The sequence below is a fragment of the Haliotis cracherodii genome, unplaced genomic scaffold (genome assembly GCF_022045235.1).
Source record: "Haliotis cracherodii isolate W230 unplaced genomic scaffold, xgHalCrac1.p SCAF_8, whole genome shotgun sequence".
NCBI classification, from domain to species: domain Eukaryota; kingdom Metazoa; phylum Mollusca; class Gastropoda; order Lepetellida; family Haliotidae; genus Haliotis; species Haliotis cracherodii.
In genome coordinates this window covers 59,811,353-59,836,140 of record NW_027266341.1, presented here as the reverse complement: position 1 = coordinate 59,836,140, position 24,788 = coordinate 59,811,353, and the positions used below count along the sequence as shown (strand labels likewise).

The window sequence follows — 24,788 nt, the reverse complement described above, 5'->3', positions numbered from 1 at the left end:
GTGCACCGCTATCTTGTTGTCAACAGATATTTTCTAAATCTTTTCCTATCATTAATCAAAGGCTCATGTGATTTGATGCACTTCGCGATGTAAGACTCGTTTTATCACAATAGAGATCTTGATTATCGATCAGATCTTGACTGGGCGCCACCGTTTTGTTTGAAGCAAATGCAAGTGATACGAGAGGTTGAATCTGAATGGTCAATAGGAGAGGCATAGAAAGGACATAACTCGTAATATCCACTGGTGGCGCTACGATCGAGCCCAGGGATTCCAGCCTAGTTCGGCAAGAGAGTAAACTGGATTTTTAAAGTCAGTTCACTATCTTGCCTCGGGAAGATAGGCGTAGCTAAGGTACGTGCACGTGTAAAAACTGTATTTTACTCTCAACCAAAGAAAATCTTCAACACCTTATAATTGTAAACTGTTACACCTTATTTCAATATTATTTCAATATTGTATTCAGTTCCACACATGGCTGTACACAACATTTATATATTTTACATGTATACGACGGCTACATGGGCAAGCATAACGGTAAACACAAACGTGTGTTTGTTTAACATTTTTGTGTGTTGAAACACGTATTATTTTAAAGGGAAATATAAACATTTAGTCTGGTCGGGTAACTAATTCTAACTATTGTTTCCTGAATAAAATATTATTTACTTCAGACATACACTTATTATTTGGTGTCATGTGACACCAGATGTTGTTATCAACCAATACTCCTGTATAGAAATATGAAACATCAATGCATAAAACGAAACAGCGTTGACAATAGCGGTAAGAATATATTCATGGATGAGTGATGGCCAAGTTTTTAGCAAAAAGAAGCTGTTGCCTCAGATGAATAGATGAAGTTATGCCGAAACAGTAAGCTCTTAAAACTCTTGTTTGCCAGCTGGGACCATGTCTATACATCATGTATGAAGTGTATGTACATGTTGAACACATTGACAGAGAGAATTATTATCTTGAACGAATTCTGCAAACGAAGTAGCCATTTGGGATTAAATATGCCTATGTTTGTTTGAAGGGAAGGTGTTCTTCACCGACTTTGCTGCAGGCTTCAATGCAGGGTTGGAGTACACAAAAACTATTCAGAGACAATCAGTTCAATTAATTAATCAGTGTAACTATCAGTGCAACTGAAGAATGTTTATCATAGGGATTGCCTAAAAGTCGGGCCAAGAAAAGTCAGGCCGGGCCGGGCCAGCGGGTAACTAAAAATGGATTGCAGAATAATAAAACGAAACGTGCATATCTAGGCAGATCTCAAATGTCCAGAAACGGATAGTTTTGCTCATTTAATTGAGTTTGAATCAAAATGTATCTTCAGCAATGTAATCAACTGATAATTATAGCTACATACCGAGAGTTCATACCGAAAAGTCAGTGTCTTGACTGTGTCTTTATTTTGATGAGAAGGTTTCCCACCGACCTTAGCGTGCAGGGGTGTGATGTCCTGGGCAGGAATTCGAAATGACAGTGTTTTGACTATTCTTCTTTCATTAATTAACGTGTTTGGCATACCTAAGTAACCTTTACTAATTCATGTTAAACCAACACAGGATGTTTTCTGCAAGTGGATATTCGCAAATGTCATAGGACTGACAAAACACGTGTTAATAACTGTCAAAGCGCTTCTAAAATTACAACACATACTTTACATCTATAGACTAATCATAATATCATATCTACATATAAAACACTTTAGTGTCTCATATTGCAGTAGCAAACACGGTGCTCAAAAGTGAAGCCCTTTTCCCTCTACATTCTCTCTATCAGAAGTGTTTGGCTTGTGTTGGGTCCGACTTGGCCCGGGCGGTCAAAATCAACTTTAAACACACAGACGTATCTTCAAATGTGTTTACACCTTTGGTTTAGTGTTATATCTACCTATATACCACTTTATAATGTCACGGTACATCGTATTTAAAGAAAACAAGGGGCTCAAAGTGAAGCCCTTTTCCCTCTACATTCTCAACATAGTCTCTATCAGAAGTGTTTGGCTTGTGTTGGGTCCGACTTGGCCCGGGCTGTCAAAGTCAACTTTAAACACACAGATGTATCTTCAAATGTGTTTACACCTTTGGTTTAGTGTTATATCTACCTATATACCACTTTATAATGTCACGGTACATCGTATTTAAAGAAAACAAGTGCTGAAAGTGAAGCCCTTTTCTTTCTACATTCTCTCTATCAGAAGTATTTGGCTTGTGTTGGGTCCGACTTGGCCCGGGCGGTCAAAATCAACTTTAAACACACCAGATGTATCTTCAAATGTGTTTACATCTTTGGATTAGTGTTATATGTACCTATATACCACTTTATAATGACACGGTACATCGTATTTAAAAAAAACAAGGGGCTCAAAGTGAAGCATTTTTACTGTATTTTCTTAAGAAAATCTATGTCAGAAGTGTTGGGTCCGACTTGGCCCGGGCTGTCAAAATCAACTTTAAACACACAGATCTATCTTCAAATGTGTTTACATCTATAGATTAATGTTATATCTACCTATTAGTGGGGCGGTTAAGGCTAAAATTGTGCACTTTGGGTTAAAAGCACCAAACTTGGCACACTTATACAGTGAACCATTCCAAACATTTTTGGATATGGATCCACCTCAGCAGAGCCCCCTGGTGGTAGAGAATCCAAGATGGCCGCCAACATGGCTGAACTCTCTAATGATATCAATATATACTCAATATATCATACTTATCTGATCCATTTATACATATATCCATACTAATGCATGCGGAATGAATTGCAGCAGAGCTGTATATAATTCAAATATAGTTTGCAGCGCCCGCTGGTGGTAGAAAATCCAAGATGGCCGCCAGCATGGCTGAAATCTCTAATGATATCAATCTGTACTCAACACATCATAGTTATCTGGCCAATTCTTACAAATTATCATTGTAATGTATTTAGGAGTAATCACAATAATCCTGTATATAATTCAAATCTTGTATGCAGCGCCCCCTGGTGATGACGAAAATCCAAGATGGCCTCCAATATGTTTTAGTTTTCAGAAATTGTCCATTTCTACAGCAGATATAGATATCATTTGATATCTTTGGACTAAGGATAAGTTGATAAGTTTTATATGATGAAACATTTTAAATGACATTGTATTAATTAATATGTATTGTCTATGATCTATTCTCGGCAAATTAATTCATAAATGGTCTACTGAGAAAGGTTGGCGGTGGGGTAACCTAGGCCTAGTGGTTAAAGCGTTCGCTCGTCACGCCGAAGACCCGGGTTCGATTCCCGACATGGGTACAATGTGTGTAGCCCATTTCTCGGTGTCCCCCGTCGTGATATTGCTGGAATATTGCTAAAAGCGGCGTAAAACCATACTCACTCACTCACTCACTGAGAAAGGTTCCACCCAGTTTATATTAGATCACCCCAAAATCATTCATCTGGGAATGGATTCATATCTTAAAAACAAGAATGTATGTAAAGGTATTATTGACATTATTGCCATGAACCTATAACATTAACTTACATCCTACTTAAGTAGGACCAGGAATATCCGTTCAATGTTTGTGTTTACGGTTCTACCATTCACTTACAGTGAACTGTTTCCTTCAAAGTATCACATAGCACTGTACAGGCAGGCAGTGTAAAGTTTACAAAGGTTTGCAAGACTTCTTTGCAGGTGTAGTGTTAGTTTATAACACTTCTTTGTGCCTTATCAAGTGTTGTCCACTTGGGTATCTATATATTACTGCATGTCCTCTCCCAACCCCTTACTTCAAGATTCTGTAGTGTGGGACGTATATCAGGCACCTGTCCCCATATATGCATTGATTTTGTCTTAGAGCTGCCTCTTTGGGTTGAAATGTCAATTGTCTGAGATCTTCAAGAACAGAGATTTTGCCTTTCATTGACCTTCCAAATAAACCAGTGAGAACGACAAACCGCTCAAGAATCTGTATTGTGTTGTCAGAGATATCTGCTGATGATGGGAAAGCATTGGTGACTTCAGGAAATACTCGACTCGTATCCCAAGCATATGAACCGGTGAAGGCATGAAATAGTACAATGTCTTTGTCTTTTCCTGTAGAAGAAAACTCGGCTGTTTCAGTCAACCCGACTATTGAATTGTTCATGTGTCTGACCTTGTGCCACACAAGAGAATGTCCGTTTAGTCTTTAGTTTAGTGTGTCACGAATCCAACAGAACAATATTCGAGGTACAGCGGTGCTCGTGCTCTACTGTAAGAGGGACATATCTGTGAAACGCGAGCCATTAATATGACAAGTGATGCTGCAAACTTTGGGAAATCTGCTTTTTGAATTGCACCCACCAGGCACAATATACAAAGTTCTTGTTCAAGAACATGGGGCCAGTAGTGAAATGGGCTGAGCAGCTTACTTCGGTGTATACCAGTTTCTGAAAAGATCGTCGGTGTTCGCTTCTGTTTCCTTATATCGCACATATGACTGATGCTGTAGTAGGATGGATACACATGATGAAGGAATCAGGAAATCTGAATGAGGCAATTACAGCAGCACAGATTGCAGTTTTCCATCTACTTCCTTCGGGATAGTTCTGAGAATCCTGAAAGCAACTATTTCTATATGCAAATCTACCAAACATGATAAGGAAGTTTATCACATAATTCAGGACAGTTCCACTGGATTGTTTCAGCAATTGTGTATAGTGGTTAATCCAAGGCAAGCACATGCATCTGACCAGGATTCAAATGCTCAATACCCTTTTTACCACATTAATTGAATGCTGTATCATAGCAACGGAGTGTGCACATTCTAGAACATTGGCATATGGGCAATTGTTTTTGGAGGCTATGTTTGTCTTATTTTCCCAATACTTCCTTCATGTGATATGACCAGTTTTACTCATGGTCAGGCATTGTGTTAACACTATCTACCTCTTCAGCTTTTGAACGCTGCTGCAATAGTGAAATGTTGGTACCATGAAGTGGATATGTTGCTGTTGTAGAGCAGGGATTATGATAGATGTTATCTTTTGAGAATGTTCGTCTTCATAAACACCACAAACTGTGCTATATCTGTTCAAATACACCATATTTTGAAAAGTGTCAACAAGACCACGTTTTCTTGTTTAATACCAAGTAACCTGGGACTTGTATTACTCGGTCTCAGTGGTGTCATTGTGTTGATGAGCTGGTGCACCGAGATTTCACGCTTTGAAGACAAGATGTTCTGAGATACAGTAAACTATGTTTATAATGAACACGCTTATAACGAACTGGCGGAACTGGTTTTTTGGTCAAAGCCATTTGCTGTATATATGAAGTATATATATTTATAACGAACTACGGTTACAACGAACTCAAGTTAGTGGTCCCTTTGAGTTCGTTATAACCGTAGTTTACCGTAGTTTTTTTCATACTTGGTCCTACAAATTTCATACTGACTAGAGCTTTCAAAGAGGCAGGTACACACTGTTTATGGCAGTCAAGGAAATGTTCCACTGAAAGTTTGTTTTAACCTTAAATCAAGTCTGTGGATAAGTGTTGCTCGTTTAGTTAGCCTTAATGATTCAGAATCAAAAAGGCATGTTTCAGTGCTGGTCTAATATTTTTTATCACATTCCGAGTTCAGTTACCGATTTTTAACCAAGTTCATGCAGTCCAATATATTCCCCAGATCTGCCTTACAGAATACATATCTTGCTTCAAATGAATGAATTTTAGTACCAAAAACTTATACATTCAGTAAAGCATTACTTGGAATTGTTTTAAAGCCACATTTGATTGAAATGATTGCAGTGAGCAAATGTGGACAAACATTTGACATTTTTTGAAGATTAAGTCATTTTGGCAGCCATCTTGGATTTTCTTCGCCACCAGTGGGCGCTGCATATTAGATTTGAATTATATACAACATTGACTCAATTAATTTTATATAAATGACTAAAATTGACAAAATAATGATGATATATTGAATATAATTTGACGTCATAAGAGATTTTAACCATTTTGGCGGCCATCTTGGATTTTCTACCACCAGGTGGCGCTGCTGAGGTGGATCCATATCCAGAAATGTTCGGAATGTTTCAATGTATAAGTGTGCCAAGTTTGGTGCTTTTAACCCAAAGTGCACAATTATGACTAAAATCCAGCCTTAACCGCCCCTCTACATGTACCACTTTATAATCTCACAGCTTATCGCATTTAAAGAAAACCATGAGTTCAAAGTGATGCCCTTTTTCCTCTACATTCTCAACATGACTAGTATTATATATTTCTACCTATATAACACTTAATAATGTCGCACGATAACTCAAAGAAAACTGGTCTGTTAAAGTCGAGCACTTTCACTGTATCTTCTCAAGAAAATTTCACCAAATGTGTTGGAGTGAAGTATACTCTTTAAAGTGAAGCCCTTTTTTCATGGTATGTGTCGGAAAATCCCTTGCTTTAACCTAATCCGTCGTGTGTTTTTTCAAGGATCATACTCACAGGGTAACACTTGGGGTCATAGGTCAAGATGGCGGTGTGCAGACGTGCTTGTTTCGTCTCCTCCGAAAAATTATCAATTTCCCCGTAAATAATACATCCATGAAGTATCCTACGTAAGAAATGAAAGCCCATAAGAATGTACGATCAACATACACCCGCTAACCCGGATAAACGGCGCAAGAAGAGAAAGAAGAGGCCAAAAATGATAAGCTCTACCTCTGACTCGAATTTATGTGACACCTCTGTTCAAGACTCTCCGACGAGTATGGCTACCAGCAATATTATTCGCGAGTCACTCAACGTTGTCTACTCTACAGAAATGATTGCTCAGCAACCTCAGCAACCACAACTTATGGTTATCCCTCAACAAGGACAGATGCAACAGGTAGCGTACCCTAACAATTATCTCTCCCAAGCATTGACACCCACTCACGATAATAGTTCAGCCATCTTGAACAAACTCGAGGCGATCGATAGAAAATTGTCGAAATTAGACAGTATTGAGAAGGATATCACTGAAGTGAAGTCACAAATTGCTAACCTAGAGCTCAAAGTCCACTCAGTCGACATACTGAAGGAAAGAGTGAATAGCGTTGAGGAGAGTGTAAGATACATGAGTGAGTCCTTCGATGAGTGGGTGGGTGACAAAGCGAGAATTGAAGCAGACATTAAATCACTCAAAGATAAGTCAACTGATCTTGAGGGAGTACGGCGAGAGAATATGTCACTAAGAGAGTCAATAATCGATCAGAAGGCACGGTCTATGCGGGATAACCTCATATTTACCAATATACCAGAAAAAGTAAACACTGGTGGTGTGGGCTCTGATGAAACGTGGGCGGATACTGAGTGTATACTAAGGGATTTTATCAAAAGAGAGCTTAAACTTGGTTGCAGTGACACACTACATTTCAAAAGGGTACACAGAATAGGTGCTCGTAGATCGCCAGGCCAGGCAGGAGAGCTAAGTTTCTCTACACGAGGGAGAGGGATTTGGTAAAGCCCCAGGGGAAGGAATTAAAAGGAAAGAAATTCCAAATCATAGAACAATTCCCGGAGGAAATCCGACAATACCGAAAGGATACTCTAATGCCCCTAGTCAGAGATGCGAGGAACAAAGGACAGAGAGCTTCAATGTCAGTTGATAAATTGTATATAAATAATGTATTACATACTGGCCACTCACCTCCACCGTACAGGGTGGCCCAGAGCAGACGACCGGAAGACGCCAGACTGAGGCTCCCGTAGGAACACGCGGGTGGTCGGAGTAGCGAAGTCTGCCACACACTACCCCAGGACTGGAACGTTGGAGAGAATTCCCTGTGTTATAGGACCAAACTTAATACAACAACGACTGACAGACAGTCACAACCTTCAAGTACTGTGAGTACATGTACATTCAAAGTTGACTCGGAGATAACGACAGTAACCGAGAACGTGCTCAGTACTGTGTGTCCCTGCACGTAGCAGGAGGTAGAGTTGCTATCAATTCTACTCTTACACAAACCAAAGAAAACTCTGTTACAACTCGTAATGTATGTGTATCACCACAGGGTAGTGTACCGCGTGGGTCACGTTTAACTGACAATTTTAAGTCTGTGGGTCAAACATATGGCTATAATGAGGTTAAGACACCTACACAGAGCAAAGTAGCGTGCAGCAGCACGTTTGTTGGTGAGAACCACATCTCGACATTGGTGTCACTGAATGACTCACTGACCACTCGTTACTCTAGTCAGGTTCATATAAACCCCTCAAACTTTGTTGACGTCAGTGATGAGGATTGTATTACCAATACCCAGAATACTGTAAGCAATACTGACAATGTGAACTATGTACATGTAAATAATGACCAAAATGTGTACAACAATGTCCACGTTGTTACAGCATCTGTTGATGACAAGCCAAAATACGATGGTGCAAATCCTGATCAGTGCAATACCTCCCGACATGCTAACGTCCCCAATTCAGAAGCACCTTTTGGTACACATGTTTATTTTCAAAATAGTCACCTTAGTATTAGTGATGATAGTACCAAGTTGGTTACTGAAAGTACAACTGATACTGATAATGGACTGAATGTTGTTCGTCTCGCAAGTCTTAATGTATGTGGTCTCAGAAGACGACTTGAATTCCCCGAATTTGGAAATTTTATTCACGCTAATGATATAATAGCCCTTCAAGAAACGAAAACGGATGTATTGGATGATCTGCAAATTGGAGGCTATAAACTGTATTTGCAGCATAGAACGGGGTCAGGGAGAAGATCGGGAGGTATTGTAAATACATCACTCAAGTTGAAGAGGTAAATGACTTCTGTATATGGTTTAAATTATCAAGATCAATGTTTGGAATTGAAAGTGATGCGTATTTAGGAGTGGTGTATCTGCCCCCCGAAGGGTCAAAATTCTGTTCTGACGATATGTTTTATCAACTAGAACGTTCAATACTGTCAATGTTCTCTGCTTCTGAATATGTTACACTATTGGGTGATTTTAATGGTAGAACAAGAAACCTAAGCGATTATACTATGTTTGATAAACATATGATTGAAGAAGTAGAAATGGATATAGATGACCTGACAAATGTCTACGACCCTGAATCATTGTTAGACGACTTAAACATCCCCCGAGTTAGAACTACAAGTGACCATTGCACTGTTAATAATCATGGTAAAAAGCTGATTGACATTTGTAAAACTTTAAATCTGTTTATATGCAACGGCCGCCTCGGTAAAGACAGGTCTACCGGATCCGTTACGTGTAAAGATAAGAGTGTTGTTGACTACGTACTTGCATCCTCTTCATGTCTATCTTTGTTTAGTAGCTTTGAGGTGGGTGAGTACTCGCCATTGTATTCTGATGTTCATTGCCCAATCCTTTTTACACTGGCAACTGCAGGAAACGATAATGAAAATGAAGATTTATTTACTCAAGATAATGAAAACTACAATCAACCCAATTTACGTACAAAACCGAAGAAGTATGATCAAGATAAAGCTGAGGTATTCTGTAGACACATAGATACAGATCAAATAGACGCTATAACTAAACTCGCTGAATCAGCACTCACCGGCCATGACGACCCCCGTAACTGTCATAAATATGTCAGCCGATGGGCTAGCGCACGTGCTCGCCAATGCTGCACGAGAAACTTTTGGTATGCGCACTAATCATTCTCGGAAACTGAATTGTAACAGTAATAAGGTAAACAAACCCTGGTTTAATAAAGAATGCAGGTTAATGCGTAGAAACTACTCTAAAACCAGAAAACTCTTCAGGAAATTTGGAACAGAAAGGAATAGATTACATTATCGTCAAGTCGCAAAGAATTATAAAAAGTGCCTCACAAGACACATTAATAAACACAAACACGAAATTAGTACCCAATTGAGGAGAAAAGCTAAGGCTTCCCCCAAAGAGTTCTGGAAAATATTAAACGGGACAGACAACACTAATAATGGACCTATCCCGGATGTAGATAGATTTTACGAATTTTTTAAGGACATTAATTCTACAAGATATGACGATGATGATGAGTTAATAGACGATACTGAACCAGTTAATTATGACATTAGTGTACTGAATAAAGTTATTTCAACAGAAGAAATAAAAGAGGGAATTAGATCTCTGAAACGAAATAAAGCCTGTGGGTTTGATTTGATAGATAATAGTTATTTGATTGACGCACTTGAGCTGTTACTGCCCCTACTCACATCACTATTCAATCTTGTATTCACCACGGGTATACTCCCTAATGCATGGTCAACTGGTATTATTAAGCCCATATACAAGAGAAAGGGTGACCCGTTAGACCCTGCTTCTTATCGACCTATCACAATACTGAGTTGTCTTGGTAAGCTATTTACTGGTATTTTAAAAACTAGATTAACTAACTATTTAAATGTGAATAATATGTTATCGCGAGCCCAAGCTGGATTTCGTAAGGGATTTTCTACAATTGATAATATTTTTGTTCTGAATATGCTAATGAATATTCACAAAAATAATAAAGAAAAATTATATTGTGTATTCATTGACTTTTCAAAAGCTTTTGATAATGTCTGGAGGGTGGGTCTCTGGTCAAAATTGTTAAATTCGGGAATTACGGGTAAATTTTTAACATTAGTTAAAAACATGTATAGTGACATTAAGTCATGTGTTCAAATAGGCAAACACACTTCTAACTTCTTCCCAAGTTACACTGGAGTTCGCCAGGGAGAAAATTTATCTCCCCTTCTATTTTCAATATTCCTTAACGACCTCGAACCGTGGTTGATAGAAAACTGTTGTCAAGGTGTCAATTTAACGCTGTCTGAGGAAACATTTACTCTCTGTGTACAGCTCCTGTTACTGCTGTACGCTGATGACATAGTTCTATTTGGTACCGATCCTGGATCTCTGCAAACTTCTTTAAACTCCCTCTTATTATACTGTCGAAAATGGAAACTAACGGTTAACATATCTAAAACTAAAGTTGTTGTGTTTGGCAGTGGTACTACAAAGAAATAAAATCGCCCCCTTCATTTTCGACAATAAAGAATTAGAAACGGTAGACTTCTATGATTATTTAGGAATAAAATTCAATAAAAATAGGAAATTTGGACTTGCCATCAAAACTTTAACCGAGAATGCCACAAAATGTATGTACTGTCTTCTGAAGAAAGCCAGAAATATCAATCTCCCACTCGATTGTATTATTAAAGCATTTGATGTTATGGTGTTACCAATCTTACTGGACGGCGCGGAAGTGTGGGGATTTGAATGTTTGGATATGGTTGAAAAAGTTCATTTAAAATTCCTTAAATTAGCGGCTGGTTTGAAAGTATCAACTCCCTCCTTTATGGTCTATGGAGAATTAGGCAGGACCCCCCTTAATATTAGAGTAGCTAGGAGAATTATAGGTTTTTGGCATAGACATATTATACGATCTCAACAAAATAAATTTTCGACTCTAATATATCAATTCATAAGGACGGATGCTCACGTAAACTCCAATATTCACCCTTGGTTATGTAATCTAGAATGTCTATTAACCTCCTGTGGCCTGACCCAAGTTTATGATATGCCATGTAATTTCAACACCAAGTGGCTAGTCTCTTCTGTGGAAAGGATATTGACCGATCATTTTCTACAATCCTGGAGAAGTTCAATATTGTCGAGTTCAAAAGGTTTCTATTATAAATATCTTAAAGAAATGCCATTATTTGAAAACTATCTCTACCTACCTAAATCTGTTTATTACCCGCTCTTAAAATTTCGCACTAATAACCACAATTTACCAGTCGAGACTGGCCGTTGGAATAATGTACCCAGAGAACAACGTCTATGTTCACTCTGTAACTCACCAGCAATAGCAGATGAATTACATTATATATTTCGATGTCCAGCTTTTGATAACAAAAGACTTGCACTTATTCCTAGAAGATATTTAACTTGGTCAAATGTGTTTTCATTAAGAAGCCTATTCTGAACGACCAAACTAAACGAGCTAAAACGTCTATCAAAATATGTACTATTTGTATTTAACACTTTGAATGCTAAATCTAAATGCACACAGCCGTCTTGATGTACATATTATACTTACTTACTTACTTACGTTTGGAGATTTAACGTGCGCTTTCCGACTGGAGCGTATTTCGCACACGGGCCCGGTCGGGCCATTTACCGTGGTTTTGACGGGAAAATAAAGGTGTTGCAACCAGAGGGGGGTTTTAGTGGTTGCTTATATAAGTTTTGGAGATTTTGAAATTTGGAATGCATGCCTAGGGGTGTGGTAGTGTACTAAGGGAGTGTGTTGGTGTGTGTTTGTTTGTTTATGTGGTGTGGTTGAGTGTTTTTAGATGCGGATCATTTGATTGGTTTTAGTTACGTATACGCCTAGTGCTTTAAATTTTTCTATATTGTTATGTGGATTTAGGATTGATTCTAGGGTTATGGCTTTATCTAGTTTTAGATTTGTTTGGAGTGTTGCGCGGTGGGTTTGGTAGTGCGTGCAGTGTAAGAGTGCATGTTCTATTGTTTCCAGGTGTTGGCAGTGTGGGCATTTTCCGGTTGCGTGTTTTTTTTATTTTTAGGAGTTGACTGTTTAGTTTAGTGTGACCTGTTTGGAGTTTGGTGATTATTCTATCAATTTTCTTGGATGGATGGAGGATTTCAGGTTTGGTTAGAGGTTTTTTGAGGATTTTGATTATCTGTGTGTTTGTTTTTAGGTATGTCTTATGCCATTTTTGGGTGATTTTACGTTTGTTAATGCTTTTGATCTCTGCTTTAGATATTGGTAGATTAAGGCTTATTTCAGGAATTTTGAGGGATTTTTTGGCGGCTTGATCGGCGTTTTCGTTTCCATATATTCCTACGTGGACTGGGATCCAGATAAATGCTATTTGTTTGCCTGCCTCTGTTAAGTTATTTGCGCTTTTGAGTATTTGGTTAATGAGTTTAGGGCGGTTTTTGGCGTTTTTATTTTGGAGGGCCTGTAGTCCACTTAGTGAGTCTGTGAGTATTAGGATTTTTTTATGTTTTTTAGCATGTTGGTTATGGAGGGCGGGTGCTATGCCCATTAACTCTGCAGTGAAGATGGATTGGTTGTTTGGGAGTCGATAAGATTGAGTGTTCCTATTTGGTTGTGCTATGTGGACTCCGAAACCTGTGCGATTTGTGATCGGATCGGAAGATCCGTCTGTGTAGATGTGGCACCAATTTGGCCAGTTTTCGTGTATGTAAGCTAGTGTGGTGGATTTAGCTATGTTTGGATCGGTTTGTTTGTTTATTGAGTTTGCCAGAGATGTGTCTATTTTGGGGATTTTTAGTTTTGGGGTAAATATATTTGATGGTTTGCAGTTTTGTTGGAGGTTATCTATTTGGTTTTCGTTTAGGTAGTTGAAAATTCGTTGAGATATTGGAGTAAGTAAAGGGTGCTTCCTAGTTAGAGCCTGGTTACGAGGGCGGATATTTTCGTTTATGAGGTTTTGGATGAGAGGGTTTGATTGGGACGAGGCCCAGAAATTAAGGGTTAAGTGTTGCCTACGTAGGTTTAGTGGCATTTCTCCTGTTAAGGCCTGAAGTGAAGTGAGAGAGGTGCCATGTTGGGAACGTGTGACTATTTTAAGAGCTTGGTATTGGATTGAGTCTAGTTTTTTGGTTAGGTTATTGCTAAGCGTATCATAGATCGCACATCCGTAATCTAATTTAGACCTAATTAGTGATGTGTAGAGAGAGAGTAGAGAATCTTTGGAGGCCCCCCAGTTGGAGCCGGTGAGGCATCTTAGTGCGTTTAGATCTTTGCTGCATTTAGTTGTTAAGTTTTTAACGTGGGCCTCCCATGTTAGGTGTTGATCGAAGATTAGCCCTAGGAATTTGGTTTGTTTTTGGAACTTAATTGGTTTATTGTTTAATTTAAGATTTGGGGTGGCGTGTTTCATTTTTCGGTGTTTGAAGACTATTCCTGTAGTTTTTTCGGAGTTTAGGGAGAAGCCCCACTTGTCTGCCCATTGCTGTATTTTATTTAGGGATTTTTGGAGTAGATTTTGGGAAGTTGACATACTTTTTGTGCGGATCCAGAGGGCTCCGTCATCTGCGAATTTGGATGTTTTAATTTTAGGGGATAGGCCCTCGAAGAGGTCATTGATCATTATGTTAAAGAGTGTTGGGCTAAGAATGCTGCCCTGGGGAGTGCCGTTTTCTAGGGGACACTGGTCCGATAGAACCTGGTCTATACCCACTGTGATTTTTCGGTTATTTAGGAAGTCCTGGATGTAGTTAACGATTTGTCCTTTTAGTCCTATTTTTTAAGTTTTTGAATTAGCCCGTTGTGCCCAACCATGTCGAATGATTTTGAGAAGTCCAAGAAGATGCCTGTAGTATATTGTTTGTTGAGTTGTCCTGTTTTGATCTCCTGTTCTAACCGGGCGAGGTTGTCTAGAGTTGAGCGGCCAGGAGTGAACCCGCTTTGGTCTGTATTTATGGTGTTGTTTAGAGTTAGGTAGTGTTGTAATCTATTTTTGGTCATAGATTCCATTACTTTACATAAGTTTGAGGTCAGAGATATTGGCCTGTAAGAGTTAGCTTGGTTTGTAGGTTTGTCGGGTTTAGGGATAGGGATAACTAGAGCCTGTTTCCAGGAGGTTGGTACCTGGCCGTTTAGGTAGATTAGATTATAGAGTTTGAGTAGTGACTAGAGTAGCTTGGGAGGGAGTTTTTTGATTATTTGGTAGGATGTTAGGTCTAGTCCTGGGGCTGTTCCCTTTTTCCTGTTTTGGAGTACATAGTTTAGTTCTTCTATTGTGAAGGGTTGGTTTATTTCTAGGTTATCGTTTAATTCTTTGGTAGGTTTGGATTCTGTTTTGAGTTTTGTTTGGAATTTATCACTGAAGTTTTTGTTACTGCTGATGGTCGAAAAGTGTTTAGCTAGGTTATTTGCTTTTTCGCTGGGGATGGTTGAGTTATTTATATTAGGAGTTTTTTTGTGTCTTTTTAGGCCTCTAATGGCATGAATTTTGCGCCAGACTGTCCTGGCATCTGTGCGGTTATTTAATCCCTCGCAAAAATGTTTCCAGTCCCTGGTTTTGGCTATTTTGACTAGGTTTTGGACCTCATGGTTTAGTTTGTGGGCTATAGGTATGTAGTTATGGTCGCGTTTGGCTTTATTGAAGGCTTTTTTACGTTTTTGTCTGGTTTGTTCTATTTCCTCGTTCCCCCAGGGTACTGAGGGTTTGCCTGATTTGTTTGCTTTTCTAAAGGGTATTGAATTTTTAGCTGAGGTGATTATGTATTCTGTTAGGTTTTTGCAGAAGGTTTCCGGGTCATTATGTTCTATATCGTTTAGATTGGCTTGTTTGCAGATATTTTGGAATTTATCCCAGTTAGCCTGGTTATAGTTAAATTTGGGTTCTGAGTTTTCGGGTTTGTCGGGGACGTTGGTATTTCCTATGGTTATGTTTATTGGGAAGTGGTCACTTCCTAGTGGGGCGTCGTGAACTTCCCATTGAGTGCTTTGGGCTAAGTCTGAGGTGCATATACTTAGGTCGATAGCCGACATGTCTCTATTGCTTTTATCATATCTGGTTGGTTGGTTATTGTTAATCGAAATCGTTGGCCTCTATCCATTCAGAGATTATTTTACCGTGATTATCTATTTTTTCCCCCGTGCCCCAGGAGGGGTGGTGGGCATTAAAGTCTCCTAGGAAAATTGTTGACTTTTTGCCTATTTGTTGAAGTATGTTTAGATCCTCTGCTTGGATTTTTGTTGATGCCAGTGGTAGATATTTATGATGTTTATTTTGTTGTTGTTTAGGGTGATTTGAATACCGTTGGTTTCTAGGTTTGGGGTGTTTATTTTGATCTCTTCATAGTTTAAGTCTTCTCTAATTAGTATGGCTAAGCCTCCTGATGCTCTAGTTGTTTTGGTTTTAGGACGATCTGTTCTGACTATGTTATAGTTGGCTAAGTTAAATTTTGATTTATGTGAGAAATTAGTTTCTTGGATGCATTCTACATGCGGTCCTTTGTTTAATTTAAATTTTGCTTTTAGTTCGTGGCTGTGCGAGTTAAGCCCGCCAGCATTCCACTGAAAAATATTTAGTCCTGCCATTATTTGGGTTTTTAGTGTTTGGAGATTGGTTGTTTTATGGGATTATTTTATATGTCTGAGATAATTAGTTGGTAACCTGTATTGAAGTCTTTATAGTTTTGGGTGGTGAGTTTGAGTTTGAATGCTACTTTATGCAGGGCTTTAGTGCTAGCATCTGGATTTATTTGTTTTAGCATGTAAGCTAGAAGGAGAGTAACACTATTTAGCGTGTTTTGGGGGATAGTTTGGGGTTTACGTTGTAGTTTTTTGGTTCTTTTAGGTGCTGAGCGTGTTATTTCGTTTACGTCATCATCGGTTTCTACTTCGTAATAGTCTGAGTTATCGTTGTTTAGTTCCTCACTCTCCATGGGGGTTGGTAGCGTGTCTGGTTGTGTTTGCGTGTGCGTGCTGGGCGTGTCTGTGTCTTGGCTGCTGATTGGATTTTCGGGTTTTGCCTGCTCGGGTGTGGTTGTTATTGCCCTGGTGGTTGTAGGCTGAGTGGTGGAAGGTTGGGTGATGGCAGGTATAATGCGGTTTGTTTTGCGTGCAGGTGTGGATGTTGTGAGAGGGTTGGGGGTGGTGAAGGTTTGGGGGTGGTGTGGGTAGTGGGTGTGGGTGGTGATTGCTGGGTGTACTTCCTGGAGGATACCATCCCATGCGGAGTTTAGATGTCGGGGAATGTTTGGTTGCGGTGTGGGTATGAGTGGTTGTTTCGTATGCTGTGTTAGTTTTCTTGTTTGGTGTTTGACCGTATCTATATTTATGTGTCTGTTGGCCTGTTGTGTGAGAGTGTGCCTGTGTGGGCATTTGTTAGAGAGTGAGGAGTGGTTTGTTGTTTTACAGTGTATGCACCATGGTGCGCAAATCCCTGGGCATTCTGTTTGGGCGCATTTCCTGCATTTGTTTTTTTTTAAATTACATCCGTTTGCTGTATGGTTGTATTGAAGGCAGTTAGAGCATTGTTTTACCTGTTTAATATAAGGTTTTACTTCTAGTTTTGTTGATGCGCCGAAAGAGATGAATTTTGGGGCTTCAGGATATTTAGCAGTTTTTTGAAAGTTGACGATAACGATAGGGGTGTTTGAGGTCTTTCCATTCCTATTTGAAGTTATCCTCCTAGTGCTAGTGATTTTGGGTTGAGGGGAGGTGTCTGTGTTATCGTTTGCTTCGTTAGCGTACATTATTAAGTCATCTTCTGTTTCTCTAGGGTTAACCCTAATTACACCTCTGGTGTAGAGCTGCCAGTTTGGAGTTTGATGTGTGACTGTAAATTGGAAGATGTGCGTTATCTTTTTGGCTGCGTTTAGGGATTGTAGGTCGGGGAAGATTATCTGGAATCCTTTATTTACTTCTTTGATTTTATCGAAATTGATTTTTTGTTTTTTGAACCAAATGCCTACTTTATTAGCTGTGAGAACTTTATTTAGGGTGTTTATGGGGCCGGCGGCGCAAAAGTACAGAGCGAAGGTGACTATGGATGCTGGGAAGGTGGGTGATGCGGGTGTAGTGTTGGAAGTGTCCAGCTTCCGTTTCTTAGGGTTCGTAATGGGTGCAGGCGATTCGGCAGGTTTGGGAGGTGAAGCTGCTGGAGTTTCTGTGCCGTAATCGTGAGGTATGAGGGTGTTGGGTGTCCGGTTGGAAGTGTTGTGTGCTTCGGCCGGTGTAGGGGTGTCGGGTTGGTGGATGGACATGTTGTTGTAGATGAGGTTGGGTGGAAGTGAGTGAGATTTGGTGAGTTTAGAGGTGTTGAGTGTGGGTGTTTGGAGGAGGGTGCTTTGGCAGGTGAGAGGAGGTTTGGTGAGCTGTGTTTAGATGTATTAACGGATGGGTTTAGGAGTGTGGTTTTTTTTATTAGGTTTTTGTTTGTTTGGCTAAGGGTTTTTAAAGTTTTTAATTGTTTGAGCTTGGCTTGGGTGTGAGTAGTTTTGAACTAGTGTGTGTTGGTGTGTTGTGATAGTTACCGAGGGTTTCCTCTTGGGCTGGCTAACAGTGGGTACTGTGCTGGCTTGGGAGGCTTGGCTGGGTGCGGGTGGCTTGGTGGCTGGAGCGCTTGGATGGCTTGGATGCTGGAGAGGTGTTGCTAGCTTGGAGTACAAAACTGTACATATTATATCTGTCTCTGTACTTTATGTATGCTCTTGTACCACCGTCGGTGGGCTATGGAGAATAAAAGAATCTGAGAAGGTAAGGTGAGACACTTTGCATTTCAGGATAAACCTCTCCCTCAATCCTGCTTAATGCTTCTATTATCTATGAGTGTGTTTAGGAAAACAGGATTATCTGAGACAGTTGTAATCTGCCATACCGCGAGAATACCTGCTGCATCTCCGAGCAGCTCGTTCTGTGGAAACACACTTCTCCTGAACCTGACTTGGACCACTCAGTATTATTGTCGTGATGGTTAAAAGACGCCATAAATTAAAGTTCTCTATATACCTAGTATCAACTTTTGTTTATACAAGTAAGTAAGTAAGTAAGTAAGTAAGTAAGTAAGTAAGTAAGTAAGTAAGTAAGTAAGTAAGTTTTACAGTCGTGATGTTTAAGATTATTAACCACCCGGGACAAGTCGATCCGACAGGTTGAATGATACGCAGGATGCAAAAGGAGGTACAGAAACTGAAGTAAGTTGGGCTCTCTTAGTTTTCTGTATGCTTACACATCATCACGTCATACTGGATTTAATTTAGTTTCTTATTCTCATACTGCTAATCTTTGTCAGTTGCCAGTGAAAGTATCACAAGGGAACATTCCAGTATATACAAAATATACAATTTGTATATATGGTATATCCAAAAATATACAATTTTGTATATATGGTATGTCCAAAAATATACAATTTTGTATATATGGATAGATTTTACCACTGCTTTACTCAGTTCCTTTTTACTGGATTCTCACAATATGTGGTTGATATTGAAAATATTACTAATAATTCCGGACAGTATTATTGCATGTGACAAATATACTTTAAAATTATGTTCATTATGACAACTATATTTGGAGTGTTATGAAATAATTGGCATTTATTCATGTTGACAGCATTTTACATAATAAAGAAATAGAAGATTTCAGCAGACTTTTGTTACTGTTAGATATATAATACGTCTGCCTACTGTTTACAAATAAGATGATCTATACATACAAGTAGTTCAGAGTAGTTTTAAACAGTGACGGTAAAATAAATTTATCGTGAATATCGGCAAATATGAATATATACATTTTAATATATATGTTTCTGTTATGTCATGGTATGTTGACTCTGAATCCAAAACGCCGTGATATGACTGAAATATTGTTAAAAGCGGCGTTAAACCCAACTCACTCACTCTGAATCTAAAATATTGCTTGATATTATTTGCCAAACAGTTGTATGCACTGTCCATCGTGATACTTCTACTTGAGTATATAAAAAAGGATGTTTGTTTAGACATGCGTTCATTGTAAACAACCCTGTGTTTTCGTTTGCTGGTTAGCTTTTACAGGTCAAAAGCAAAGTTAATCGCATTACTTTCGTGACGCATTTTAGGCCTGTCATACAGTTCCTGAAACAAATATGTCCAATACAGCCGATGCAAGTCAATCATATTTGGCAAGACTAGATTACTGCAGGTATATATTTTATCAATATAATCAAACACTTTTTTTTATTTTTGTAAAATTTTAGAAACTAGATGTTAGTCTAGCCAGCGGTCTAAACTCGCATTAATTTGGTTACACGTTTCATGATTTACAGTATTTGTGAAGAATATGTAACAATTAGCCACAATTAGAGCCTTTGATAGGAGTAGAGGGAATGATAAGCATAGACTTGCTAAGTATTTTATGATATTCATGATAGCTCAAAAGAAACTTTGACTTATGTTTGTAGTACACCCCAAAAAGAGGGATAACACAAGTGATATATTAAGATGACATACAACTTATAAACTACTATCAAACAGTGAGGATAACAGGTGTTTGCATAGAGGTGAGCGTATCCTGCACCACCGGTGGAACAAACACACGCAAAGGCAAGTTAGTTGTTAAACCCGATTAGCACAAGTCAAAACAGAGAATTTCATCGGACATAACTCCATTTGCTACTTCCAAAAATAGCTTTAACACTTTTAAAGCTTTTCAGAAATTCAACAGTATGGGTTTGGTCTGACAAAGCAAGAAGCACAAATGGGGCATGTTTCGGCCAATGATTAGAGTATTCTTGCAAGTCTAAGGGTCCAACAGGAGTTATTTCGGCGACATGCTATTTCAAAACCCAAAATTCAGAGGTGTATATATGAAAAGAAAAATTGAAATAATACAAATATATATTCCTTCCAGGTGAAGGCTATCACTTGAAATCAAATTAACAAAGCAGATTTTAGTCAATGACACATCTTTTGGGGTAGAAGTTCATCTCTGTCACCATGCTATGGTATTTCTGGAATGGAAAGTTAACTTACAAAGTTGTAATACACGTGAAAGGCTTAATGTTGCTGATTAGGCGCAAAGATATAAACTCTAACTGACTGCTCAGTAACATTCATGTAATATTAGTAATATTCAAATAAGTGTACTTGTTCTAGGTGTGTGTGACGTGGATACATATATCTAAGCGTATAGAAGAAACGTCAACAAACTTGTAACTATGTATAAAATAATAAATAAGCCATGTCCTTCATATATAACTGATCTTATACCACCAGCTGTGTCACAGAAGGTCAGTTATAATCTCAGAAACCGCCATGATTTTGTAGTTCCATTTGCACGGACATCTACGTTTAAAAGGTCTTATATTATAGATACATTAGGCCAATGGAATAATCTATCATCAGGAATCAGGGATAGTCCGTCAATATGTTATTTTAAAGCTGTCGCATCTGAGCAGCCTACATCAACACCTATGCACTATAATTGCGGTGAGAGATCTACAAACATATTGCACACTAGATTGAGACACAATTGTAGCACACAAAATTCCAACCTGTTTCGTGTTAATTATCTGATACTATTTCCTGTAAATGCGGAGCTCCTTGTGAAAATTCATTCCATTTCTTCTTCCAATGTACCTTATATGATGATATTAGGGAGACATTACTTACAGCTATCGATAATATTGGAGGACAAAAAACTCTAAATAGTATTCTTTTTTGTGATCCAAACTTAGATGTTTTCCTGAATACAAAAATATTCTTGTCTGTACACAAATTTATAGAAACGAGTAACAGATTCAATAGCTAGCACATTATTGTTTCCAAACTGTTAATCATTAATATTGTTAAATCTATATACAACATTAACATGTATGATATATGCATATGTATGAGATGCACACTGTCTTCACTTTCCAGCACATTGTACATATCCTTCATATGAGCACTGTATATAAATTTATATTGCGCACTATGTTTCCACAATGTGATGCTTCAACTGTAAATTGTTAATTTTCATTATGCAATATTATGTATAACAGTATATAGGGAGAAGGTGGTAATAAGTGCTGCACTTGTGCCCAATCCCTTTGTTTTTTTGGACAACACAATATGTTTAATAATAATGATAAGCAACCAATGTATTATGATCAGGGTCCATTGGTATCCCTTCAGCAAGTGCGAATCAGGTCCTAACACATCTGTTTTGTCATGTATCACGCGCTATACAATCGAACCTCGCTTATCCGGACAATTGCTTTTTCTAAAATGTTGTCCAGATAAACGAGTTTCTGGATATCTGAATATCTTGTTATCTGACCAGAAGTCCTTCCCCTACCTCAATTCTACCGAAGCATATGTAAAATGAATGGCAAAAATATGATTTATGAAGGATCGACCAATTACTAATAAAATACATTGTGCTGTACAGACCTACGCAGCATGCAGTGACAGCGCACTGCATTATTGAAACGGCTGAAGAAATGCATATGTGGCCTAGTTTGGACTATGCACTTGTTTTGTGTACAGATACGACGGCGAGGTTGGGGCAACCTGACACACATGAGCATGAATAGCCATGTTTACCTGTACTATGTGACTGCCAAGGTTGAAGTCATTCATGTGTGAAAAATGTTGTCGAGGCATTGGTAAACGGCTATAGAAATGCAAACGTAGCCTAGCTTAGACTATGCACTTGCTTTGTGTACAGATGTGACGGCGATGCGTTCATCACAGTTTGTGACGGATTACGGAACTAGCACTTGTTTTGCAGGTAGTTTTTGTTAAGATTTGTTACCTTGTTCTCTCTCTACACTCTACTTCCTTAATCACAATTTAAGGAACTGTGGCAATTTTAGACCCTCTGCTTCTGTATTTACTTGAGCTCATTTCCCCTAATGTTTACATCATCTCGTAAGACTAAGTCATCAATGATGTCAAAGCTGTCTGACATGTTTCTTATGAACAGTTTATGAAGCTAAACAATGTCCAAGTGACTTAAGCCAAATATACGCGATATCCATTTGATTGACGTTTGTATGTCATTTTTGGGGAGAGGAGGTGCTAACTACTACTTAAAAACAGATCATATTAGATTACTAATGAGATGGTGATAAGGCTCAGGTAATGAAACAATCTGAACTCACAGTCTTGAATTACTACACAATACACTGCCTGGGACCCCAGCTTCAATGGCTACAGTGTGCAAAGATTGTTTGTGAATGTGATAAACAGTATTGTTAGATTTAGTTCTCAGGATATTAGTTCTTGAAATGCATGACGTAGCATTCCCCTCATGTACTCTATATATGCTATTTCAGTATCCAAGTATCTTCAGGCGACATTTCCCAGACAGTGGAAAATATTCATTCTTATTCCAACACAATATTTACAAGCAAATGAGAAAAAGAGACAAACGATTTCGGTGATGAGTGAAGCACCGTATGTGTGTGTGTGTGTGTGTGTGTGTGTGTGTGTGTGTGTGTGTGCGTGCGTGCGTGTGTGTGCGTGCGTGCGTGTGTGTGCGTGTCTATGTGTGTGTGTATATATATACTTATTGCCACTTCCGCGCTATATATTGTATATAGCGTGGAAGTGGCAATAAGTATGGCACTTGTGCCCCATCCCTTTGTCTCCTTGGACAATAAAATATATTTGGAACAAATAAAAAAAACCACACACATCATACCATATTACATGTCTCGTATTCCTGTGTGTAGTATATTAGATACACTGCAAAAAACAGAACAAGTATGTGTGTAGGCTTTATGGCCAAGTGCACAGAGCGGATTAACAGTGACCGTGACAAGTGACGAGTGACAAATTGTTTATTTTTGTCTCATTGGTTGGTTTGGTTGGTTTGTTGTTTTACGCCACACTCAGCAATATTCCAGCTATATGACGGCGGTGTGTAAATAATCGAGTCTGGACCAGACAATCCAGTGATTGACATCATGAACATCGATCCACGCAATTGGGATCGATGACATGCATCAACCAAGTCAGCGAGCCTGACCACCCGATCCCGTTAGTCGCCTTTTACGACAAGCATAGTCGCCTTTTACGGCAAGCATGAGTTGCTGAAGACCTATTCTACCCTGGAATCTTCACAGGTCTTGTCTCATCGGAGATACAGGTTGTAGGCATATGCATTATTATAAAGGTACACTATAAAGTATCTCTGCCACCCACGATGTGGGTTATAAGAGACCATACATAATGCATAGTAAAACAAATTGAGTTAAAACATATAAAAAGCAGTATAAATATATATGGTGTTATTGGTAGTGAGATTTTCTTCGAACAGCCATTTTATAGCACATACTACCTAGTGTTGAAATAATATTATAATCATTTAGAATATATACAAGCTCAATATTATCACTTAAGTTGCCATTTGTGGGGTTAAATACTTGTGGAAGATGGGTAACACGAATATCATCATAAAGTGAGCAGTGGAGAAGAAAGTGAGTTTCATTTTCTACACATCCAGGGCAATATTTACAAAAACGTTGGTTAACTGGCACAGGAGGATTAGAATAACGTCCCAATTCAATCTCGAGCTTCATTGAACCGCATCTTAAAGATGATAAAACCGACCTTTTATAACGGGGAAGGAGGACATAAGGCTCTGTATAAATAGCTGTTTTAAATGTTCTGTAGGTTCTCATTTTCAGTCGGGGGTGATTGCATTGCATTTTATATCATTATCACAGGAAAGTGTTGAAATCGATTTGTGCTGAGCTCAGATTGGTATGTACGGGATGCCGCGAAGTGATTTGTAACATGCTCTCGTGCGCATAGCAGATTAGCCAACTGAGTGGATTGCACAGAGGATGGATGCTATATCATTATAACTTAAAAGTGTTGAATTTGGTTTGTACGGGTTTAATTGTACGGTATACATTGTTATAATGTAAAATCTCCGCGGAAAATCGCGTTTTTGAAAACAGTAGTCCTCGGAAAAATCATCCTACGCGTAAAAATATAATCAAAGATTTAAAAGTACTCCGAAAAACCGTCGCGGATTGTCTTGTTTTTGATAAGAGCTTTCAGCACCAAACATACCTTAATTATTATTCATAACACAATACTATTATTGTCTGATCTTATGTTTCCGGTCATCATACGTTTTCTATCTCGAATACTTGCACTATAAGGAAGGGTGTGGCATCACACAGAAATTGTAAATACTCCGATCATGGCTTGTTTTTATGATAACATTGTCTTTTATAAATGAATAAGATGTTTTACAGTAACTGTTTTTCATGTGAAAAAACTATGAATGTTTATTCAGCGTCCGAAAACTGATAACACGGGGATATATGTTGTATTAATGTCTT

General features: G+C 38.6%; 1 protein-coding gene across 2 annotated transcripts in view; it reads left to right on the top strand.

Moving 5' to 3' along the window:
• Window positions 1–270: 270 nt before the first annotated feature.
• LOC139450443 (alpha-(1,3)-fucosyltransferase fut-6-like) overlaps window positions 271–24,788 on the top strand; it is a 53,334-nt gene continuing 28,816 nt past the window's right edge. Inside the window, exon 1 of one of the 2 annotated variants that reach the window (XM_071232148.1) lies at window positions 271–354. The gene's annotated coding sequence lies outside the window, so the exon portion shown is untranslated. Of the gene's footprint in view, window positions 355–22,194; window positions 22,220–24,788 lie in introns of those variants that run through there. The other variant, XM_071232149.1, reaches the window with a different exon arrangement.